The 25,797-nt window shown below is 42.7% G+C and overlaps 1 protein-coding gene across 5 annotated transcripts in view; it reads right to left on the reverse strand.

The window, feature by feature from the left end:
* Window positions 1-25,797, reverse strand: part of TRERF1 (transcriptional regulating factor 1) — a 100,651-nt gene that overhangs the window by 52,301 nt on the left and 22,553 nt on the right. For all 5 annotated transcript variants that reach the window (XM_068399867.1, XM_068399850.1, XM_068399859.1 and 2 more), the window contains one exon: window positions 18,887-18,942. The gene's annotated coding sequence lies outside the window, so the exon portion shown is untranslated. The remainder of the gene's footprint in view (window positions 1-18,886; window positions 18,943-25,797) is intronic.

Genomic DNA, 25,797 nt, shown 5'->3' on the forward strand with positions numbered 1-25,797 from the left:
ACAAACATTAGTGATGCATTCCCCACTGTCCTTCTATTTATACTCACTATTTAACCTGCAGGCATCCCGAGTTAATTAAACAAATCAATCCCATTGAGATAATTGTGTCTTAAGCAAATTAACACAATTAGCCTTTTAAAAAGAAAATCCAAGCACTACTCGCTATATTTCTTCGCATAAATCAAGCGCTCGTTCCTCCGACTCTAGGTTCATGGCTATCTAGGAATCTGCATTAAAATGAAAAGTATAATGACACATGAAACTGGCTGATGTGTGACTGTTGCAGCCAGCAGCTTCTCTGTTTGCATCATTGACTTCCACCGAAATCAGAGGTGCCCATCAGAAATAAATGTCCTTAGAGGAGAAAGAAGCAAGGAAGGACCCCACTGCACTGGACACTTCACAGCTGTATCACTTTGAGGGCAGTCCCTGCTCCAAAACAGTACATTACACTGGCTCTTACAACCACGGCTAGATAAGCAGGGAGCTAGTTAATTGGATATACCAGGGGTTAGAGGCATTCTTAATCCTTTCTTCTGCAGCTCAAGTTTACTGAAACCCCTCTGGAACAAAGCTGAAGTTCTACAAATGACATCTTGGCACCCATGCTCTTTTGGAGACCGACGGCCTCCATCCCTCATGTGCACTAAAGCTGCTGTGGCAGTTTAACAGACACCATCATCCTTGGCCACCTGCTGTGTTTTCAGGGTGTTTTTGTTCCCTGGAGCAGTTTCAGAGCAACCCAACACACCTCAGCCTCCCTGGTCACAGCCCACTCTGTATCCAAGTTCTCGACCACCTTGCACCAGCACGACCAAGGCAGGGGCAGGGATCCTTTTCTACCAGTTCTGGTAACAGAAGAGGCCACAACTTCTGGCTGAAAGCTGGAGACATCTCCAGCTACAACAGGAAAACTGAGCAGAGCTACTCTGTCAGAGCCTGCGAGGAAAAGCGGTGAGAAGCGCCGAGCACCCTGCAACTAAAAATGGAAAACTTAAGAGGCCAATGTGCAAAACTACGACCTCATCAGCTGAAGCGTCTAACCAACCCCACTCTTTCAAGAGATGGTAAAACATCTATGCATCTGCAACGCTGCGGACTAAGACCTCACAGTCACCGGCAATGGTTACTGTGTTATTTCGCGTGAGCCTGTGAGCAGTGAGGGTTGTTTGAATGGAGGAGACTCCATTTCACAGCTCGTGAGAAACTGCTGAGCAGAGGCAGGTAAGCGTGTGTATGTGTATATGCGTGCGGGAGAGACAGAGAAAAAAGATGTTAACGAACCTAACCAGTAATAACTGTCTTCTCATTTCTCTTGGCAGATGATTCAAGGAGGAGCAAGCTGCTCCTCCCAGTGCTCCCACCAGCTGCTAGGCAACTGCAGCAGCCGGGCATCCAGCATTAACTTCTTTCTCTTTCTGAGGGAATTAAAAAGGCTTACTAGTACATTAGCTGCAAAACTGGTAACTGGTACTAAGTTCCTCAAAGTAATGAGGAGGGATGGGGGGAGAAGAAATGATGAGAGGGAGAGGGAAGGATGGCAGGGAACCAGGCTGACACACTGCTGCCTGGGCACCATGCACCGACGAGGGAGGGTATGCAGGAGGTAATTTAATGGAAGACTCCCTATCCTCTTTGCAAAAGGAAAATACAGCATTTCTTTGTTTTTTTTTTTTTAGCATACCAAAACTAAAGCATTTTTCCCCCTTGGCACACTTCTCATCCATGTGGCACTGTAACCAATGTATCACATCAGCTCCGCAAAGGTGGCTAAGATGGTAACGGTGCTGCTCTCTCTGCAGCCGCTCCAAACACGCCTCCCAATCATGCTGGCCAGCAACCAGGTCAGCCAAGTCTCCCACCTTGCCCAGGGCTCTGCTCCCCATCTGCCCCAAAGAGCTCCCAGCCTTGACCCCAGCCAGCTGCCCCCTCACTGAGCTAGCAGGATCAAGCCGTGGACCACGCAGAAAAACAGGTTACTGAAACAGGCTGGGTGACAAATTAGCCTTTTCCTCGCAGAAAATGATTTTTCTGACTTGGATCTTTTCAGGGGCTTGGCTCACCAGACAGCTGTGCAAGTGGGTCACAGGCAGCACAGGCAAGGTCAGCCCCTTCAGCCACCCACTGGTGAGCCATGAATCTGCAGTCTGCCAAGGTGGCAGCTTCTTCTGTACCACCAAAACGCTGCCCATGCTGACACAGGAGATCACAGGCAGGAGCAGGTAAAGCAGCCTCTTCCACAGCCCCGTGGCAAAGCTTATGCTCAGTGCTGTCACTGACTATCCTAAAGAGCTGGAGAGGTTTCACTAGTGTCCTGTTAGGGAACACACTGTATGAGAGTCCTACACAAACCAAGCCTTCCGAGTGAGTCCTACTCAAACTGCATGGACAAACAAGGGAAGAGGTTAGCCCCGAAGTCATGTACTGGACCAAACATTCCCCATTTCTTGTATGACCATTCTGAATTTCACACTGCACGTGGCATTTTCATTACCTCCACAAACCAGTGGCATAACCAGAAACTAGTTCTTATTAATTAAAAAAAAAAAGAAAAAAAAAAAAAGAAGTACTGTCTTACTCCTCAGGAAAGTTAGAAGTAGAAGCAGCAAACCTAGGGTGCAAAAATCAGAACACTTACATTTAAAGATACCTACTTCTTATTATAAAATGAACTTAACACCATATCAACTCAAAACAAACAGCACAGAACTTCTACATGTGTATCTATCTATATATCATTTACGAGACAGAGTCAAAATGGATAACAGATATACCAGGAATACAAAAGTACTTTATCACAGGGCAGCCTGGGAAAAGTGACAGATATCAAAGTGTATTTAGCAAACCAGTTCTGTGACACAGGATCCACAAACACAGATGACCTGTCACAAAGAATTCTTTATTTACAAATGTACGGCAGAAAACTCGATTTGCAATGAAGTACCATAAATAACTCATGCTCAATACGTGTCAGAAGTGAAGGCAGTGGCAATTTCTCCGTCATCCCCACAAGCTCCCCATACCCAGTGAAACAGAGCTCTGCCATAACATCGCAAATGCAACAAGTACCCTGAATTTTCATTGAAACGCAACACCTCATTCTCCACAAAAGGTCTCCCTACCAACACAACTGAGAGACTTCTACAAAAGCATTGCCACTGTGGGGACAAGAAGTGCAATTCATTTGTTTTTAAGACAATAAATTGTACATACAAATTTTATTTTCATCCCCGTAAATAATATTGAATTGCCAACTTGAGTCTACTGCCCAGGTGCAGCAGTGTTGCACAGCTCTACCTTGTGTCCTCTGCTCCGACCCAAAGAGGCAAATCCAGAGGCAGGCAAGGAACTCAACTAGTGTGGCCTCCATCTCTCTGTGGGAACACAGGGCAACACTTATTGCACAAAGTGTGCCAGAAGTTTGACACAGTGATGGAAACATGCCTCTATTTGAAATCAGATTAAGACAAAGTTTATGTGGGTAAAAAAAACAGTCACTAGGAAAAAAAAAAAAATCCAGTTGCTACTGTCATGCAATGAATCTGGAAAACCTACCTAATGGTGGAGGATCTCTAGCTTTGCATTTTCCATGACCCATGCAAATTGACATATTTCCCAAAAGATCGAGCAAAAATTGCATAAAAGCATTGATCATACGTTCATTTCCCCCTCTATTCTACTTGTACCATTCTTTACTCCAGCAGGATATCTGCAAGAATGCAAAACTTCATTCGTCTGACTCCTTTCATCTTCCTTAAAAAAAAAAAAAACAAACAAAAAACCCCAAAACAAATAGCAAAAAAACAAACACCCAAAAAACCAAACCAAACCCCAACTACTGAAAAAAAAAAAACCAAACAAAAGCCCCCCCCAAACTCTCCCTGCTCTAACTACAGATGCCCCTCTTCACATGGATGGGTAGGCAGGACTTAAAGTCTGTTTTCTCCCATTTGAGTCATGAACCAAAACCCAGCAGATTTGTCAAAGAGAGAAAAGAAAGAACAAACCAGAAAACCTCACCAGCCTACTAGAGATGGTACTGGGAATAAATACAAGCACAAACACCAGACTTGGCTGGTACACCATTTTCACAGCATCCAGTGGTCTCTATCCACCTCCCACAGACACAGAAAGCAGAACAGATCATTGCGATCACCTGTCTGACCTTCCACCCAAGGTGTGCCGCAGACTTCCACGCAGATGTATTACTTGTTGAAGTCCAGAACATATATACATCAGCAATAATCTCCCTTGCTAAAAACATGTAGTTCTAACTCACAAGCAAGCGATCAAGAATCCACCACATTGAAAGGGAGTTGTTTCAGTGAGTAATTAACCCTATTTAATAATTTGTGTATTACAACAAGCCCAGATTCATCTGGTTTCAACTTTCAGCTATTCAATCTCATTACACCTCCTCCTACTAAACTGGAGAGCTTTGTACTTTCTCTCCTCTATAGATATTTGCAAAATACAACTCAGGCACTTCACTTAAAGTAAGCACACTAGGCTTTTTACTTAAAAAATCTCCAACAATAAAACAGGTTTGCCAACTGTAATCAATCTCTCAGCTCTCTAAAAGCTTTTTTTTTAAGCATTTTCTCCTAAAGCAGGCACGTAACAACTGCACTCCGTATTCCAGTAGTGATTCTGTGCCAACATACACTGGTATATATACTATATACTCCTACAGGACATGTTGGCTTTTGCATCTGAAGACTGTATCCATTCTTCTAGTAGTACTACAAGGACTCGGTGTTTTGTTAGCTTTTTGCCATCACCCCAACTCCTTTTCAATGTAAACTGCTCTCCAGAGTGTAGCAAGCCCTCCCCTCTCCATAATATACAGAGGTGGACTGCTCTGTGCTAACATTCATACTACTCAAATAAGTCCATAACAAAAGGAAATTAATCCCCTGTGTGACACAGGACGTCATTATTTGCCATACCCCTGATTTTTGGTGGTGTTTTCAAATTTAACATTAAATAACTTTGTTTAGTATAATTATCAGTGATCTTGAAATAAAATTATCTCAGTTCTACCCACTAAAGGCTTGTAGTTATTTCTCCGTTCCCTTTCCAAATAATCACATTGCCTCATTACCCATTTATACCCGCTGCCGTTATTTCTCTATCTGCTTCATATATGTAGATATACATAGATATACATAAATTTGACAGAAGTCCCAGTATAAAATGTGTTCCTCTTTGCAGAGAAGTGCTGAAGAGCACCGGGTGTGTATTTGATGTCCTCACAAGCAACAGCGTGGCATACAGTTGTATACTGGTCCATTCGGAGCAGTGGATACAGTATTTTTAAATACAACCTTCACTTTCCCCTCACAGAAAAGCTTCGTGAGTTAAAACCTGGTTAAGTGAATGCAGGATTGCAGTTTGTTGTTTTGGGGTTTTTTTTAAATGTAGTATCTAATAAAGCATCAGCAACATTAACATTATGGTTATTAGTTTACTTAATATGATGATGTTCCATTAGACAAAAGATAATATAATTGTAGGCTGGAAATTAACTATGGAAACATGTTGATATAGTTATATGGAGTCATGAAACTTTTTCAAACGCAGGAGCACTGTGTCTACAATACAGTTTAAACAAGTTAACTTATTTCAGCTGTATATACATCATAAACTTTTGCTCTGTGCTGTCATATCAGATACTCATTCTCCCAATACAAAAATGTTTTTACTTTGTTTTTTATATACAACAAAGCATTTAATGGCTATTAAAAAACTACAGTTGAAGTTGAGTCAGAACAACTTGTCACAACATAGTGCTTCTTGTGCTTTCAGCTCAAAAAGGAGAATTCCTATCATTATTAAATAGCAGTAATATTTCTAGACAAAAGTACCAATTTAGTTGTACTACTTTTGCTTTTCTAGAGTAAGAGAACTTTATCTCTTAGACATATGGCAGCAGCATTGCAATGGTGTGCTGGAAGAGTAACATGCACAAAGAGGATACGGGGCAGAGGAGTCTGAACCAACAGTCACAACGGAGCTGGACATCAGTTGATGTTACAACATGTATGAGAGGATTCCCTTGAAAAGCAGGGCTCTAGACACCAGACCCAAGTACCCAGTGCTGCTTTGCTCACATGAATTTAGGGGACAGAAACACCATAATGTAGACCTAAAGGTGTTCTTTTCCCAGGCTAAAGTTTAATAGAGCTTTAACTTTTTAACAAAGGTCAAAGGAGTTTCAACACATCTCCTCAGGTCAGCATTGCTTAAGTAAAACCAGTGCAGCCATTTGTTGAACCCTAGCTCAACAGCAGAATTAATTACTAGAATTAATTACTAGCCACAAAGCCTTCCCTAGGATATTTAACCAATTACCTAAGACCATATCTACCAGACCTCATTTAAAAACAAAGTGTTTCATTGGTCAGAACTAACAAAGGATGGCCAGCTTGCCCACGAGAAGAACGCCCCGATCATCACATAGCTATTCCTAAGTAGCCAAGCTGAGGACTCGCATCTCTGAATAAGAGGGGTTCAGGGTTTTTTTGTGTTTTGACCTCCATCACAAAGTTAAAGGGTAGCAGTTTCCCATTTCTGAGCGTGCTAGTATCCCAAGCAAGGGAGAGGCAGGGCTTTCACTTCTCACCTGTTCACAGGAAGTTCACACCTCACTGGTACCAACTAAAATAACTGAAATACGCCAAGAAGCTCCAGCCATCCAAGATGACACGAGTCTTTCCCATTCTCTGTGAGCTGGCTTCAAGCAAACCAAGCAATTTTTGCAAGCCCACATTAAGCCTGTGGAGGAGGAGAAGCGGAGCCTGGACAAGGCAGACAGAGACACTCTGAATGCCCCCCTCCACTATGAAGAGTGCCTGCATCTCAGTGACACCGAGCGGAGCTGATAAAGGCATGTCTATCTACTGTGGACATGCAGGTTAAAATGCTGCTAATTGTTATTCTGCTGGTGGGTTGCATACTGGTCTTTTTTTCAGCTTTTCAAGTATGATCCAAATGGCAAAGTAGGCTGAGAGACCATTTCTTGTAACTTCAGATTTCTAATATAAGCCAGTCACTTAGCTCTGCGCTTGTCTTTTGTGGTTGCATGTATTTCCTATTTAAGAAAAGGACTATAGCAGTTCCTGGTTTGTCACTTTTTCTTCAAATAAAAGACTTTGAGCAGCAGCTTCCTCTGCCGTGCATTACTCTGCATTGGTGAACACTCTCTTCCCTCTCACCCTGCTCAGAAACACTCAGCCACCTACAAAGCTGATTTACAGACACAAGGCAACAAGATGAAGGACTTCAAAACCACATCCATGATGACAGTCCATGGGATTTTTTCTTCCATACCTAGATTTCAATCCTCCCTTCTCCATCTGCACTTTACAGCTCTTTCAAAATAACGAACAAACGTTTCTCCAGCTTCACAAATCTGGCACATTTCATTTTCCTTGTCATTTAAGAGATACTATTAATACCAAACAGTTTGTGTGTAAGAACACTGTGCACTTTGTAAAGCTTTATTCAAAGCATCCTGTGATCTTCCACTGAAAGCATTAATTTAGCACCTTCACAGTACTTCTGAGGCACATATTATAATTCATCTCACATAGGTGGAAACTCAGATGCACACTCAGGATAGGTGGAAACTCAGAGGCACACTGAGGCTAAAGTGACTTGCTGTTGGGCTAGCCACCAGAAGAACGCATGTCCCACCTCCCCAAATTCATTCTGTATTTCAGCATTTCTGGCCAACACTTGCTCCAGCGCTTCCTGCCCTGCATCTAACTTCAGAAGAAGTCATCCCTTCCCTCCTCTATTACCACACCTATGTAAGTCTCTGGCAGAACTTCCCAGACATCTTTTTTTCCCAAGGATTTCCTGAGATTAAGTAATTAAATCATTAAGGAAGAAGTTCGTCACCTGCTAAGTAAACTACTTACTCAAACAACATTCTCCCGAACAGCAACCTGTATGGCTGTGTTTCTACATCCCAGATACCAGCCATACTGGCTGAACATGAAAAGCTGATGTTAACCCCTTCCAAATGAAAAGAATATTCTCAGGGTCTGGTCTTTTAAAATAATTTCTCTGGATAAGCGAGAGACTGCTAGTAAAATATCACATAAGTCTCAATTTGTTTTAAATGGGAGAAAAAGAACATAGAAGATCTCTCTCTCCCCTTCAACTATTCTTCAGATACTATTATACAATTACATAAAAGTGTATTTCTTTACTAAGAAGTAAATATAAACATACATGAAAGAGGACAAGTAACCAGAAAAGGATAAACACTGCAATATTATGGCTACATCTGAAAACATAAAGAAATAATTTCAAATCTAATCAGTAGTGAAAACCAAAGTCGTGTATGAAAAGAAGGCAGGCTAAGCATATGTGAACTTGTCTTGCATGACAGACAGCATGGGAGCTCCTAACTGTAAGTGACTCACTAGTGCTTAAAGAGCATTACTTGTTTTGATTCTTGCACCAGGATCCATCAACATGACATCTGGGCACACAGCCTTCTTTCTTGTTTTAATAAAAGTACTTTAATAATGCAAGAGAATACCCTGTCATTAACCACTGCCAGCTACAGTTTTGCTGAACGGTGGCCATTTCTACTTTTACTCAAACCTCATGCAGCAACAGGTCTCACCAGAAACCAATGACAGAACTTCAAATTATCCTACAGATGACCCCTAAGTACCTGCTGAAATCTAAATTAAACAATAGTTTTCACCTCCTTTTGTGTCTCAACTAGTCAGAGCCACAAAGCATCTCAGGACTCCATTCTTCACTAGGGTAATTCAGAGCATGCTATCTCATCCCTTTTGGTCCCTCGCACCATGTCTGGAAACTGGAGAAACAAGAACACACCCTCATTGTGCTCCAACCCTCAAACCAGAACTGAGGAACAACAGCTGGTCTCTCCGAGTAAGTGACACATGGAGCATGCCTTTATCAGTTGCTAGAGAGATAATGCAGGCACCCCTTGATGGCTTTCCAACAGCCTCTCTTGGTAGAAATGGGAAGTTTTCTAGGCAGCATGGTCCATCCAAAAGATCATCAAAGGAAAAAGTTACACAGCAAGCTGCGCAGGTACATCCCAAGCACATTTTTCATGTTTTTCAATCAGTAAAAGTTTGTTGGATATCGTCCTAGTATTGTGTCAAAAAGCTCTACTTCAATTGAGTTTTGTTAGTGGCATTGATGGTGTAACTAGTTCAACTTCAGAGAACACTTCTAGTGAAGCCTTCATCATCATCCCCTCCTAAGGCTGCAAGTCAGCAGAAGAAAGCAGAGAGGAAAAGGATGGGAGATGATTTGTTCTTCCAAGTTGTCTATTCAAGAAATTCAGAGGAAGTTTAAGTGGGACACAGTCAAGTCTACTTGTTTGCCTGTCTGTTTTTAACAGCGCAGACTAGGATAACGGCCAGAGAGCATATACTTTTCCTTTGTATAAGAAAAAGCACGCAGTCATTAGATCGACACTCAAGTTTTCAAACTAGCAACGCACAGGATCAAAGTGGCCAGCAGGTCGAGGGAGGTGATTCTGCCCTTTTACTCCGCTCTCGTGAGACCCCACCTGGAGTACTGTGTCCAGCTCTGGGGCCCCCAACATAAGAAGGACATGGAGCTGTTGGAGCGAGTCCAGATGAGGGCCACGAAGATGATCAGAGGGCTGGAGCACCTCTCCTATGAAGACAGGCTGAGAGAGTTGGGGCTCTTCAGCCTGGAGAAGAGAGGGCTCTGGGGAGACCTCATAGCAGCCTTCCAGTACCTGAAGGGGTCCTACAGGAAAGCAGGAGAGGGGCTTTTTACAAAGGCAAGTAGTGACAGGACAAAGGGTAACAGTTTTAAACTGAAAGAGGGTAGATTTAGATTAGATATTAGGAAGAAATTCTTTACTGTGAGGGTGGTGAGACACTGGAACAGGTTGCCCAGAGAAGTTGTGGCTGCCCCCTCCCTGGCCGTGTTTAAGGCCAGGCTGGATAAGGCTTTGAGCAACCTGGTCTAGTGGAAAGGTGTCCCTGCCTGCGCAGGGGGGTTGGAACTAGATGATCTTTAAGGTCCCTTCCAACCCAAACCTTTCTATGATTTTATGACACCACTAGTATTTCTTAGAGGTAAAATTCATCTGAGCCTGCAACAGACAGACCAAATGTAGAGTATTCTCTGACCATCAGAAGATGGCTTTGGTGGGAAGGTACCATTACGCCAGTCCCCACAGGCTTCCCACTCTGCCCTAAGCAGATTACTTGAGTCACTTCAGAAATGAGCAGAGTGAGATGCATAAAATGAGGCTGTGTACAACATCCCTACGGAAGTAAAGGTCTTGACTTTTTTAATCTCTAAGAGGTGTGTTCAAATACTATACTCACAGACAACTGTTATAATAAATCATGAAAGCAGTATACTGTTAAGGCTCAGCATTTGAAAGCAAAAGGCTAACAAAATACTAAAGCAACAAGCGTTTTTTCCTCTTGATAAAATGGAGGAGGAAAAACAGACCCAACCCTGTTGGCACACTTTGTAGACAAATTCCTTTTGACAACTTATTAACTTTTTTCTTCCTCTTGTTTAACAAAATTACTTCAACAGTATAAAAGTTGGCAACATAGCTATCTCAGAAGAGGAAAGTTGCTCTGTTCCTTATTGGTAAGCAGTGCACACACGCACAAAAAAAAAACACCCACAGGAAATTGAGAGCTATTCATTTAGTTTTGGTCAAGTCTTTGCGAGACTGTACCTTTTGACTATTAGTTGATGGTAAATGTGCAACTGTCTGGTACTTAATCTCATATAAGAACTAGACCAAAAAACGGTATCAACATTAAATTTTACCTTCAAAAAAAGAACACAAGTGGTATGAATGCAATTCTCTAGAAAAATGCTACTTAGCAAAAACAAAACAACTACTCCCCCACATACATGCAATATTTAAAAGAAAGAGTTCAAAGCTGTAATTATGTTTACACAAATCCAAACTGCAAAGTACAAGAAGTTCTATTTAGGGATTCAAAATCCTGTAAGTATTGTCTCTAATGACACCATGTACCCCACTTCCTCTCATATTTTTTCTTTGGCATTTTGGGGGCCTGATGGGATGCTGTCCATTGCCATTACCAGGGATCTGAAAGAAAATATGAAATCACTTCTTGTCATCTGCACAGAACATGAAACCTGGAGCAACAGTAAGTAAAAACCAAATCAGGTTACTTTCTGGTAAAGTGTATTTTTTGCTAGGTATAGTTTATCTGAACGACAGCTGGTTTTAATACAGCAATAACACAAAGTTACAAACTTCTAGGAATAAAAAAAGAACCACGAGAGTTACCATTGGGGAATTGCATTCGGGAAGGCAACGATCCTGTAAAAAAGGCTGCGGGTCACACAGACACAATCTAGACACTAAACTTCCTGCATGAATCTGTAGCTAAGCAAGGAAATGTAGCCTCTGAACGGATAAGAACATTATTTGGTACAAGGCAAGGCAAGGAGGGAGAGCATTATCTAAAGAACAACAGCAGCAAGGGCAACATGCATTTCTGGTCTATTCACTTCAGAAAAGAAAATACCAGAAGAACAGCTACAGATTCAGAAAATATCAAGAGTTTAAAAAGTCTGCATATTTGGCTTATCAAAGAGGATAATAGTTATCAGTGACTTACTGACAAAATGGCTAAATGCCTCTACCAAAATTTACTCACAAGATAAAGAATACATTAGCCAAAACTAGGCCCCAAAAAGATGCTGCTGGGCAAAGGAAAAAGTTTTGAAGAGTTCAGAATTAATCTCCTCTGCCTGACTGTACATAATTACAGTTGATTGATATGATGTGTAGTATGCTGAGAAACTCATCAACAGCAAGCTTGCAAAATGCAGTATCCACAAGAAATATTTTCTGTCTTATCCAGCTGGCTAAAACTCTGTACAATTCCTCTGGCGTTCACATCTTCCCCACCTTGCAGCAAAGCTATCCATTCAGAAATACAGACCTTTTCATTTAGGTAACTCCAGCCAGTATGGCTCTTGGAGCCCATCTCTTCAGAAGCACCAGCTGCTCCCTACACACCATCAGAATATTAAAATAAAAGTTCATTTGTCTTCAAAGTGCTCCACGGCCTCAGTTCAGGGTATTCAAGTCTTTTCCCAGAGCTCCAGGACAGACTTGATCCACCGTTGTGCCGCTCTAGCTAATGTTAATTGGTGCTGGAGACTTAAATTTTCATGTGGCTAAACGAGGAACATGAAGTGATTTCCAAGTAGAATCACTCACAGCAGATCTGAGCACCAAAGCTTACAATATCCAGATCTTCCTCTCTCCACTTTTTAACTCATAGCAACTTGTATTAAACAAAAACACCTGGAGAATGCACAATATTACATCCCTCCATGGATAAAGAGAAACAAGAAAGTTTGCCATACTATTACTACAATTGTGAACAAAACACATAAGAATTCCTATAGCACAAAATAGAATTGCCTAAAATTCTTCCAGAGGGAAATGATTGCAATTTACAACTGGGATGTGTCTCCTTCTGTCATTTATAGTCAGGAGTGGGCATCTCTGGAAAGTAACAACAGAAGTTATGGACTCATTGTAGAAATTACTGAGTGAGAGTTCATGATCTGTGCTAGTAAGACAGGATGAACAGATATCAGAGGCTCATTCTGGGGACAGAAGTCTTCCAAAACTAAATCCCATTCCTTGGAGTTTATGAAGTCCACAAGTCATGAGTAGCCCTTGTAATTTCATGGTGCACTGGCTGAGCATCAGGAGGGCAGACAGAGAGTAAACAAGAGTCACAGTTGGCTTTGCTCCTTGGTCTGCAGACAGGTACCCACCCAGCAGGAACACCAACAGCTGCCTGCCCCACACAACCCCACTACCCAAATGGGTGGACTAGGGAGAGCCCTCAGCTCCTTATCAGCTCTTAACACATCAGCTCTTTCAACAGGAGCAGGAAGTTACCACCTGCAGCTGGGGGTCAATCATGAACCAAAGGAGAACATTTTTTGTGGGAGATTAACAGCAAACAAGCTCCTGCTGTTCTCAGAGCTCTGTCTGGGTACCTTAACTAATATTTTCCTTTAATTTAAATATCTAGGGGGTTTTAAGTTAAGTTTAATCTCATATGTGAATTTTGCAACTTTTCACTTGCTGGGCTACCCCCAACATTATTTTTAGTCCTTATTTTTTTTCTTAAAAAAAACAGCAAGTTACTGGCACGTCTCAGGTTGACAACCAAGCCAGAGCCTGGAAACTGCACAGCCTCCGCACGGAATGGGTTTCAGAGAAAAAAGCAGAACGTTTCTCTATCTTGCTACACCAGCAACAAAGCCTTAGCCTCACTGCTAGGACCTCACCTTCAGTCTCAACTAAAAATTCCCTTTTAACTCTGCCTGGCACCCTGTCTTTAATTCATTTATGAAAGGTTTGATATAAAGAGTGGACAGTCAAGAAGGGAGTTGCAGAGAGGAATGAAAAGGGGAGGAGGAGGGGCCAAGATTCTCAGTACTGAGAGTCAATCCAATCTGTTTCATAAGTTAACAGGAAAAAACCCAAAACAGTCCCCACAACCTGTTGTGTTCTTGGAGCCATGGTTTCTTAACAAAAGCCGAGAGGCCTCTCCATGCCAATGGTAATAATACATGGCAGGACCTTGACATCTGAAGCACAATAATTAATCATTTCAGCAGTAAGTTACAAAGGAGTATCATCCCCTTTTTACTGACAGGGGAGCTGACTCAAAGACAGCCAAGGGAGTTGCCCAAAACCACAACACTAGTCATTAGCAGAGCTGCAGTTAGAAGTTCCTGGCTGCCAGCGCTATTTTCAAGCACCGAAATTGGCGGCTGCCCTGCAGCCCCGGAGCGGGTACCCTGCGTGCTCACCAGGTAGAGCATCATCTGCTCCCCACACTATGCCTCTGAGCTCCAGTCACACCACCAACACCAGAGAAGGAAGAAAGAAGGGTGCGTCCAGCAAGGGTGGTGGGCTCAGTGATGAGCAGCAGCAGGGATGCCCACATCACCCTGCTGACCTGCTCCAGCAGGCACCCACCCCAAAGGGGCAGCTGCAAACCCCGGAGTCTGCCCTGACGCTCCCCTCGTGCCTGCGTGCCCGTTGGAGCCCAGAGAACTTGGGTCAGAAGAATAACCCTAAGGAGAAGTCAGAGCTAGTAGTTTTGCCAGGTTTAGTAACCTGTGCTGGCTCACTGAGTAGGGTGGGGTGAGAGACGGGCAACATGCATCCCAGAGACTACAACGCTAAACTACACCCCATCTCGTTTGTGCTTTACATACTCCGAGGGCAACTTCAGATCAGTTCGCTTCTCAAGCAAAAGCTGAAGTAGCTCTTTCCATCTTAGCCCTGTAGCTTTAACGTGCATTTTACAGAACTGATTTCAGTTTCTCTTAATTGCTTAGTCAAGAGTGCAAAGTTACTTACATCTTACAGAACCAGCCAGCTCACAACGAGGATATTCTACAGCAAAAGGTGGTCTTTTTTATAAGTGTAGTTTGAAAAGTATTAAATAGGTTAATTTTCCATCTCAATTTTTATAGAAGCAGCAAAACTCTTGTAACAAGCAGCTTGGGAAACCCAGTGTGACAAGAGATGGGGAGGGGGAAGTGAGTATTCCACTTTTACATTACAAGCAGTACCACAGAAATTTGCTTTTTGTAACATGATTAGTCTTAGTTTATATATAAACTTACATCTAGGCCTCTGTTACATTAGTTGAATGTATTCCCCTGCTTTCTGTACTCTGCCTGGTACCTGCCTATACCGAGTTCTCCAGACATTCCTTGCAACTCACTTGATCCTTTGAAGCTGACAGTTACCTACACATTCAGGCACTGAAGTAATTTATTCTTTTAGAAGTGTTAAGCATTTACACCTTGCAACATCAGATTGTGCAAATATTCAAATTTTCTGGAAGAAAAAGAAAAGGAAAAAGTATTTACCTTGATGTCTACATTTACGTAGATATTCCCCCTGCCCCCTCAACTTTGTTATCTAGAGGCTTTTCCTTATGCATGAGAGATTTCCCATGTTCCTCCCTGTGCCTTCCAGGTACTTTCCACATATTGTGACAAAACAGCTAAATAACACAAGAAAAGGAACTCAAATTACCTGTTACTGTTTTATTCAAATTAGCTTTCTTATTTTGAAAGTGTTTCTAAGATGGCTTCCGTGGAGACAAAAATATTCATAGGCAGTGTCAAAGGAAGTTATTAAAACTCACCCAGCAGTGATGCAAGAGTTTTGCACTGATGTGCACTAACACAAGAAGAAAGCAAAATATACCAGTTTAGACAGAAATCATTCCTGGACTTTGCCTCAATTTGGTCTCATCAAAACCAAGTGTTACTCCCAGTAAAAAACAACAAAAACATACCCAAAATGCAAAAAAACACAAATACTTCAATGAGATATTGTAGTTCTGCATGTGTTAACCCGGGGTTTTTTACTGCCAAGAGTCATTAAAAAAAGAACAACCGGAAAATGTCTGCAAAACAGATTGCTATTATAAAGTGCATTAACAGCTATTAATAATAGAATATACATCAACCTACTGCTTTTCAGATAATTAATATTAATTGGCAACCTAATTTGGAACCATTAAGGCAAGCAACCTTGGAGCTGCAATTTGCCAGGTCTAAGCTAACGGTGGGTGAAAATAGGCCTGATAACAGTTACTTCCTCGTCATTTCCTTCCAAAAATGACACAATACCATTTCAGCGATCAAAGTAATTTTTATCTCAGAAACGTACCTCTGAAAATAGATTAGGCCTTATAGAACGATTTTATATTTATGATCCGAGCTATCGGGCAGACTCATGTGAAACTTGACTTGTAGTTCACAAGGGCCCTGGGTTCCTTGGAAGGAAGTAAGATAAAGGCACAGGGAAATACGAGGGAAGGAAAAGAAAATATTGGGTGAGAGGTCTGGCACCTATCAACATCACTGCAAGCTCACCAAGTCTCATAATTTCATCATTAGGCTTCAGGCATATTAAAAGAGCTATCATTCGTTTTTTTATTCGACCCCATCATGTAATCAATAGGATGGATGCCAAAAGCCAGCCATTACAAGGAAGTCACCATGGCTAGGATTAAAACAAGATTACTCCCTGCACAGACTGGACCATCTCTCATTGCTTTAAATGGGACTAAAAGATAGCAGCTCCTTTAATTGCAATGGCAGGAAGAAACACGCGAGTGCTTCAGAAATACTCCCCCAGAAGAAGAAACAGCAGGGAATGGGTCAGGAAATATCCACGAAAACTGCAGGCAACAAAGAAAAAGCATGGACAGGAGGCACAGACAGGACCTGAGGGCATGTTTGGGGCAGGATCCAGGTGCCTGTCTGGAAGGATGGAAACCCAAATGTAAATGGGGAGAGGGAATGCAGAAAGAACAGAAGGTTAAAAAAATAAAATAAATAACACTGATGCCCTAGTAGTAAGGGACAGTTGAAAGAATGAGGGACACCTGACAACTGTGTCCTTGAGAAGGAGCATGACCAGAACAGACGCTTCTTGCAGCACAGGAGGACCGGGAGTGGGACAGTAGCATTTCTCCATCCCAGGCTGCTGGGGAAGGGATAAACGAAGCCCTCTCAAAGAAGGAGAATGAGATGCACACATTCATAGCTCAGGATTAATTTCAACCCTGAGAAGGTATCACACAAAACAAGGACAGAATATTTTCTTCTAGAGGTGAAAGACGAGAGCCAGTGGAAAGTGCTACTTCTTCCTCACAGAATCTCATTTTAAAGCCAGTGCTGCGATTGCTTTGGATCTGGCTCACGATTTGTATGTGCCTCGGGCTGGCAATAAAGCCACGGCAAGAGAAGGTGTCATGGCCTCAAGCTGCAGAACTTGAACTCTGCAGAAACAGAGCTTCAGTTGTTTTATAAGGAAAGGGGAGAGTGAGCTTGCCCCAGAAGAGGTGGTACAACAGCAGCCACGAGAGCTGCCCCTGTTACAGCACACAGATTTATCGAAATCCACTTTGCAGAAAAGAACAGTACTTAAAATTAAACAATATAATGCATACACACTACATAATACACATATAATACATGAGGAGTAATGTCTCAGAAAAACACTAGTAGCTGAATGAGCACGACTAAAGTGCTGTCCCACATGTAGGCCAAGGAAGTCTCCAGTGTTGCACTGACACCGGACAAATACACTTCTCAGTCAACTGAATCTGCTAGAACAAACCAGCGTGAACACAAGCATTTCTACCTATCACATCCTGGCCATGCTGCTTTTTGACAAGAGCGTACGCACGCCAGTGGCGATGCTGCGGTGGGCACTGCGCAGCCTCCAGCTGCAGCAACGCTAGTGGCAGCGGTGGGATGGCAGCTGAACCACCTGCGTGCAGAGGGGTGCTGGCACAGGTCGGGCTGAACACACTCTAAGAAGTCCTGAAAGCAATCTTAATTACCCATTCTTGGAGCATGGGTAGACTGGTTGGAACACGTGCAAGTGAAGAAGCTCGTTTACATAACAAACGAGGTATGCATGCGAGGTGCTTTGTGTAATGGCGCTGCAGACTGCAAGACCTCTCACCTGAAGAGCTGTATTTTACCAACTATACATATACAAGACCACCTTCGGGTAGAGAATAAGCCATTAAATAAAATATTCATAACCTGATTCAACAGTGGCAGGAAAGAAGGTAGTTTTAATGGACAAAATGACTAACACTTGCAAAAAAACCTAAGCAGCAAGTAAGTCTTTGATTCTTGCATACTCCACACAGTGCCAAGAGCCATTCAAAGTTTTTGGTTCTTGCTTGGGCAGCCACTCTCCAAAGGGTAACTCTACTTGGGAAGCAAAACTTAAATGGAAAAAAAAAAACACCAACAAAACCTCACGAGCGTCTAACAAGAGCTAGATCTCTGAGTCCAAGGAAAAAGTCATTTAGTCCTAGTTCTCATACAATGACATCATGCATTTAGCTGTTTCTACTACATTTTCCAACCAACAGCCAAAAAGAACAAAAGGGATTTTTGAGGCCTGTAAATGGCACAGAGCTCAGGAAGACAGAGGAGACAAAACGAAACGCATAACTGATAGAGCTGGATAGTTGCAGGGTGGATCACAGGTCGAAAGACAGTGACAATCCCTATGTGATACTACTACTGTGTTTGGCTGGCTGTTTTTTGAATATGGTTATCCCAACACCTAAGAGTTTTAAAGACATGTACTCCCTTCTGACAGTGCAAGCCTCTGAACCAGAAACCAAAAGAAAAAAAGTACCTATCTAAACACTGCCTTTTAAAAAAGCTGCTATTAAAAAAAAAAATTAAAAATTTTTAGAAATCAGCAAATCTACGGCTTCCTTCAGCCCATTAGTCACAGCAAATACTCATTTCACACTCATATCTAGAGGTTTTCTACTCATATACACTCTGTAATAAAATCGGTCCAAATTCAAAAACACTGCAACAGGAAAAACAAGTTTTAAAGCACAGAAGTTAAAACAGCTCAAAGATCTTTTTATTTTTAAATGTCCGGGGTGGGGGTAGTATCTCAAAAATGAACAAAAAATCTTCTACCTCATCTGTTACTTTACAAAAAGCCCTAAAATAGTAGGATAAGTATGACCTCTCTTGCTAACCTCCATGCCTGGAAAGGCATACATTTTCTTCTGGACTTTGTACATCAGTTTACCACAAGAAAGGACTGGGACAGGAGCTGTACAGAACAGAGATGGTCTCTACTCGGAGGGTCAGAGGCAGATGTAACTTAAAAATAAATATCTCAATTATTTGCAGGGTTCTGCCAGGGAAAGAAACTGTTTTCTTCAACCTGAACAACAAACCAGTGAGACTGTTTTGTGTAGGAACATGTTTATCTTAGCCTCTCTCTTACCTTATCAGACACATCTCCTCGTCCTATTCAGAATTCAGCAAGTCATAAAATTCCATCTGTAACAAAAGGAAAAGTCCATTAATACCTCCTGATAACCTTATAACAAATAAGCAGTTCAAGGAAAAAAAAAAGTTAAACTTCTGCTGCCATTACAGTGTAATCTATACCCTAGGCAAGTTGCCCTCCCGTCTGCAGCAATCTGGGAAACTGGATATAAAGGTATTAAAGATGTTGTAACATGTTCTGTAAGAAACACGCTCTTCCTCCTTCAGCAAGGATATCAGAGGTGGCCAAAGCATACAGGTTGCCCTGCCGAGTCATAAATAAGTCTGCAGCATCCTCTCATTAAATTAAATGAGAATCAAATAACGTAATGTGAATGGCTGTAAAATGAGACCACTGGTAATGGCTAGAAATAATCACAGTGGTGTTATACATCGTGGAGACAATTTTCCATCAGTGTATCAAAGCTGGGTATGCAGCACCTTTTATCTCCAGGCCAAGAAACTGTCAGCATGCAGCCTTTCTTAAATACAGTAAAGCATGCAAGAAACGGATAGAACAAAGCTCTCATGCACAAGTCTAAATGCTGCCTACCCTGAACAAGTAGATTTAATTTCTTAACACCTTTACAAATCAAACTTTCAGTGCAACAAAGATGTTTTTATAATATAGGTAAACACGATGCAGTCTGGCATACCTGGGATCAGAGGAAAGAGTACTGCACACCTAATCAACAAAACTGCAACCTTGGAATTGTCTATAAAATTTACAGTCATGATAGACTCGCGCTTGAACAAACACTTTTCCGTGGCACTATTAAGAAAAGGAGACGTGATCTGCAATCCAGCCAGTCCGTGAGTCACCAGGGCAAAAGAGAGACCTCCCGCCCGGCAACTCTGAAAAGCGTAAGAGTCTGCCTAGAGTGAGAAATGTAAATCAAGGATCGAAAAAAACAAACAAATCAACACACACACCCTTTTAGCCTTTTCAACATCCTGCCCACAAGCCCTAGAAGGCTGTTAGTCCAGTGCCAGGCTGGAAAACGCCAGAAATGCGTAAGAGCAAAATGGCATACTGTATGACAGAATACTATTAAAAAAAAAACCAACACCCCCACAAAAACAAAAACAAAATACCCACCAAACAACACGTAATTTTTCAGTCGAGTTACCTGGGGGGTGATACGGCAGGAATGGAAGGATCTGAAGCAAATAGTTTTCATGTTTGCTTACTTTTCCTGTAGTGATGCTACTGAGAGTATCCCTGTGCCTAAAGTACAAAACCAGATGCAAAGAAAACATTGTGCTTTAGTGGTGTGATGTCCCCAATTTGCACACTCACTTCATTTTCTTTGGACACCCAGCAGCCGTGATGCCAACAGACCCCAGTGGGAACCATGGGTGCTCGGCGCCACGGAAAGGTGACATCCTTCACCGCACTGCGCTGCCATCTCCCCGCCAGCAAAATGGGGATGGTGGCACATGGGTCCCTAGCCACGAGGGCTGACTGGGAGCCAGGGTCCAAACTGCCTGCTCTGGGATGCTTCTCTTTTTCCCCTCTTTCTTCGAGTGCACATTAGCATACACTTTCATCTGAAAAGTGATGAAACTAAACCTTTCATCCAGCGAATACCATTTTCTCAGCTTCTACTGATGATCATTTATTTTTTGGCATTACCAGAATAATATGACAACATGCTTCATCCACTATGGAGGTTTTTTGGATTCTTTTTGTTTTGTTTTTTTCTATGAAGAAGAGATCTTTTGTCCACATGACAGAAAGTTTTGAACAAAAGAAAGCCCCTGACCAAGAGCCCACTTGAGTATCCCTACCCTCCTATTCCCCTGCAACCCAGCAAAATTCCTCAGAGCACAACTTCTTCCTGGCTATTTTCAGAGAAACTGCAGCAATCACACAAGAACAATGGGGAAGTTTGTTTTACTCAGAGAGTAAATGTTTTGCAGCTTCCAATGTAAATATTTTAATTAATGGATTTTTTTTTTTTTTAACTCTCTACTGCCTTATTTGTGTTCGCATTCACACAGAGCTATCAGGACAGAAGCAGCACTCAACTTCTATAACAGAGAGGAAGACAGAAATACAACATAGAAAAATGACACGCTGACTTCAGAAAAAGCACCTTCATAAGCAAATCAAAACTCACTGGGCATTTGCTGAGGGAGATCTGGGACGAAAAGAATTAAAGAAAAACGAGCCTGCTCATTTCCTGCAGCCGGTTGAGGGCTTGTGTTAGTTCCCATCGAGATAGTGGGCCTACTTTAATAGCCAACTGGTAGAAAACCACAACCTAATCTGTTTCCAAAACATTATGCCCAACAACCAGTCTACAAGGAAAAACTGATGACTATCTTTTTGCCTCAGCCATCAATACGGTAGCTCCTAACCACCCCATCACTCTGCATCCACTTCACAGAAATGCCCAAATCTCCTCTTAACAATCCATAAACCAAGCGCTGCGGACTCTGCCAGCAGGATGGGACTCAGATTCACTCTCTCTGGGCAGGACTGTTCTGGTACTACAAAAGGTGGCTGGACAGAGATGCTGAGCCATCCTGCACATGCTCCTCTGGTGGTTTTCGGATCCAGCAGCACCCCCAGGTGCAGGCAGCTCTTCCACTCTGAACGGTGCCTCTCTCCGCAGAAACTCTCTCCCTCCTCTGCCCCCAGATACGGGGATAGAGTTTGCATGCGATATCAGCAGATGGCTGGCATTCAAGACTTTTTAAAATCTTCTTTTTTAAATGAAGTGCGACACAGATGGTGCCATTCCTCCTTTCCCAAAGCCTGACTGGAACATGAACGTAGACCTGTCTGAGCTGGGAAGCTCAACCCCATAGCATGTTTCTGAAGAGCTGCAGAAACTACTGCACAGACCAGTTTAGCCTGAACCAGTCCCACACGTGGCAGTGTTTCCCTTCCCCTGCTTTTATCTGAGTGGGAGGTTTTGTTCCTCCTGTACTGACCTCACCACACTTGATGCCTGTTAGCAACATCCTTCCATAAGTTCAACAAGCAGCTCCATAGAAATTCCCTGCCACTGTCAGTTATATGCACGCTACCCCAGGTAAAATCCTCACCATATCTTTCCAAAAATACTGCATTTGTACTCTTCCTCCACCTCATGCAAGATGTCAGTTGCATGCTCATAAAACTTCTCAGATTCTGCAATTCTCGCAACCACCATCCACACTAGCAGCTCCATCACCTCCAGGACACCGTGGCAGTGGCACTTGGCTCGTCACATCCTGCTACGCAGTGACTAGCACTGGAAAGGACGGGAAGAGGCCCACTGCCCTCTTTTCTGCAGGGGCTACTAACTGAAGGAGGAGTAAGATCTCCTGATTGCAGTCCATTGAGAACAAACTTTCCACAGTCCTAAATTAGTAAAGGCTATCAACCACTCCCCATTAGGATGGGTGGCGGTAGGGAGAAAGAATGCCTGGCTGTTAATTGAGAGAGATCCTCTAATTTGGTAGCAGCAGGAGACACTGGGGACAATGAGGCAATTGCAGTCTGAGGCTGGTCCTCACGAAGAAGGAAGCAGACATGAGCAGATACACCACCCCCTCACGGTGTGCACCCACCTCGGTACCTGTCTCCTGTGAAGGGTAAACGGATACCAAAGGGCAATGCCAGCTGAAAGCTCCCCTTGCAGCACGGTGACTCGGTGTGTTTGCAAGACCTTTCCTGTCCCTGCCAATGCCACAAAGTGAAACTAAATCTCCTGATCCTGCACTTGAGTGTTATCAACCACTGCTATGATTGTACATGCATGTACAATATCAGCGTTAGCTTCCACACCAGCAAAGATAGTTTGGGTTTTTTTAAAACATTTGTTTCGCCATATTCCCCATCAGATTTCCTGGCTATACACGCAACATTAAAACACAAGAGTAAGAATCAAATAAGTAAATATCTCTGCTCAAAACAGAGCTCTTGCAAAATAAACTCATACCACTTTTCATAAAAGACCCAAGTGAGGAGGCAGACTTTGCATTATGGCCTCAATGCACATGGACTCTAGAAAAGGAGATCTCTTCGCAAGTGAGCAACCTAAGGCTTGTGCCAGTCCTTCCATCTTCCTCTCTGACCTCTTCTAGGGAGCCACTGCACTCAGCTTTTTCATGTGCCTATTTAATTAGCAATGTGAAACTCGCACAACGTTACCAGTGCCTCTGTGGCCTTCTTATCAGGGCAATGAGTAGAAATGCTCCCCCAAGGAGCAGCACATTCATAAGTCTCCTGTGCCCACGGGATGGAAAAGAGAGGGAGGAGAGAACAGATGAATGTTAATCTCTCCTCCTTGCCTCCAGCAGCAGTCTGTACTCTCCCACGCAGAGAAAAGGGAGGCTGTACAATTTGTGGAGGCCAAACTGTCTGGAAAAATGTAGAGAGAGAGAACTAATGGCAAATCTCTTCTCTGTCCATTCTGTAAGGAAAGTGAAAGTCAGTCATTCAGTTGCTGGTGGAAGATGAGACCACAGGGTCTTTAAGGGACTTCTTTTATGCAGACCGCAGAGCTGGACTACTCAGGATTGTAGCAGTTCAACATATTCGCTACCTAAAATACTCCGCTCCCACACTGCTCGCACTGTATGAGTTCTTATGGGGATTACTTTTATTAGCAGATTACAGTTTCTGTCTGATCATAGGAACACACAAAAAGGACCCAAGACCACTCCGTTCTGGATGTTAATTCACAAATGTAGGGCTCCTCTGTAGCCTACCTGACTCCAAACAGCTACTTCCTAACCATGAGTAGGTAGGCAATGAGCACATGAAATACCGAGGTTGGAGCAGCCGCCACCACACATTTTTAACTGGTTTGTGTCTCAAAGGTGTCTTCCAGCACGCAGTACTGTACATGCACCAGATGAGAGCATGGCGGAGAAGCTCTAAGCAGGAAACAGAAGCTCATCTTAGATTAGCACAGCTCACTCAAGTGTAGTGCTATGCTCAGATTTGGTTTTGATTTGCAAACCTTGCTGTCATTGGCTAAGAATATGTTTGAAGTTTTGTTAAAAAAAAGAGCCAGAAAGCTAAAACAAACACCCAAATGAAGTTGCCCTGGCAGCAGTTAGTAGTACCTTTAAAAACTATGTAAGATGCACCTTTCTCAGCCCATTTTACAGCATCCTGCTTCTTGCTTTCCCATCTTCTCTTCCAGCTGAAGGCAGCCACTCTGATGGGCATCTCCCAGGTCTCCAGGACATGATGTGCAAAAAGATGCAGCACAGAGAGCAAAAACAGTGTCTCCCCACTGCAGGGGCCTGAGGCAACACCAGCCACCTCTGGTCTTGAGTCCCTCCCCACCACCCCCAAATCCCTACAAGAGGAGCACTTCGTTGCCTGTTGAGATGTCTTACAAATAAGTGGCAAAGGCCAACACCAACTTGGCTCCAAGGAAATTTTAAATGGCACCTTGGTGGACTGGTGGCAGCCTTTCAGCTCTCACCATTAATTCCAAAATTAACAGACTTACAGTCATCACATTGCCTGAAGACAGCAGATCCTACCCTCAAACGCACGCGCCAGCAATCACAGCCATGGTTTTGATTATGCTACTACCTGCCCAGTAGGAACCACTCCGAAAGAGTTCACTTGCTTACCCCAACTCCTGATAAATCACAGTAGCAGAGACATACTGCAACTAATAACTTGATCAAGGGCAAGGTGAAAGTTTTCCTCTGGGTAATCTAGAGAAGAAATCTGAGCCTTAAAGGGAAAACGTAAATAAAGATTGGGGGGTGGGGAACCCCACTATTTAATGTTAGTATTTATTAATATTTGGGCTTCAACTGTGGATAAACAGACAAGAATCTCTCTGCCTGTGCACATATTTAAGACTGTTTACATATGAAGTCCAAAGGATGTCTTCATTTTGTAAATAATTTGATCTGATGACTAAATCAGAAAAAAGTGCAACTTGATGCTACATACCGAGGCAAAACACTTGGCTAACTGATGTCTAAACAGGGGGGGCAAAGACTAAACATCAGAGTCACTAAAACTCAGCAAATGGTTTATAGGCGAAGCTGAGCACATAACATAGTGCACATTCAACACACATCAAACTATGACTCTTCTTAAACTTTTAAAGTTATTTACTGGTAAGCACGTCTTTAAGTATTCGATACAAGATTCTCCTAAATGTAAATACTCCATCTGTTACTTATACTTGTCCACATAAGCCATCCGGCAATGCCTTACTCCTCTGATTCGGTAGGCACAACACATCAGAAAAAGCACCTGTGGAGCCACAGGACCAGGTAACACAGACGGCATCGGGAGAAGTTGAGACTTCTCTCTCTCTCCCAGGAACCAGGACAAGAGGTTCCTGAAACATTGACTGACTGAGCTCATACCCCACGGTTTTGTTTTCCTTTGTCACATGCTGCTATATGAGCGCATATATGGTTGTAGTTACAAGTGTATGTAATTTGCTTAAGATCAATCACTTTGCATGCCAGGGCAGCAGGGGAAACAGAAACCCTGCACACAAGAAACTCATTACCCTATAAAGAAATGCTATTTCCAGCTAAAATTTGCTCTTCAGTTTAGTCAAATGCACAAACTTCGTTTCCAGTTTTGTTTCTCAACTGAGAACCTGTGAATAGCAACATAAGAATACCACAAACAGTCTCAAAAGATGGTCAAAGAGGTATTTGCTACCCAAAATTTTGTGTAGACTTCCTAAATTGAGCAAATGATGTTTGCTTTGTGACGTTCCCTACTGTCTGCTGCAAGCCATAGTGCCAGGTCATACTCCAAATACATTGCACAAGGGCATGCTCTGAGTTTAAAGCGAGAGGCGATCAAGAGGTCTGAATGCAGAAGGAAGGAATAGAGGCTTTTTTAAAAAAAAGCAAGCAGTATACAAGTAATTT

This window comes from Nyctibius grandis, chromosome 1 (genome assembly GCF_013368605.1).
Source record: "Nyctibius grandis isolate bNycGra1 chromosome 1, bNycGra1.pri, whole genome shotgun sequence".
Lineage (NCBI taxonomy): Eukaryota > Metazoa > Chordata > Aves > Nyctibiiformes > Nyctibiidae > Nyctibius > Nyctibius grandis.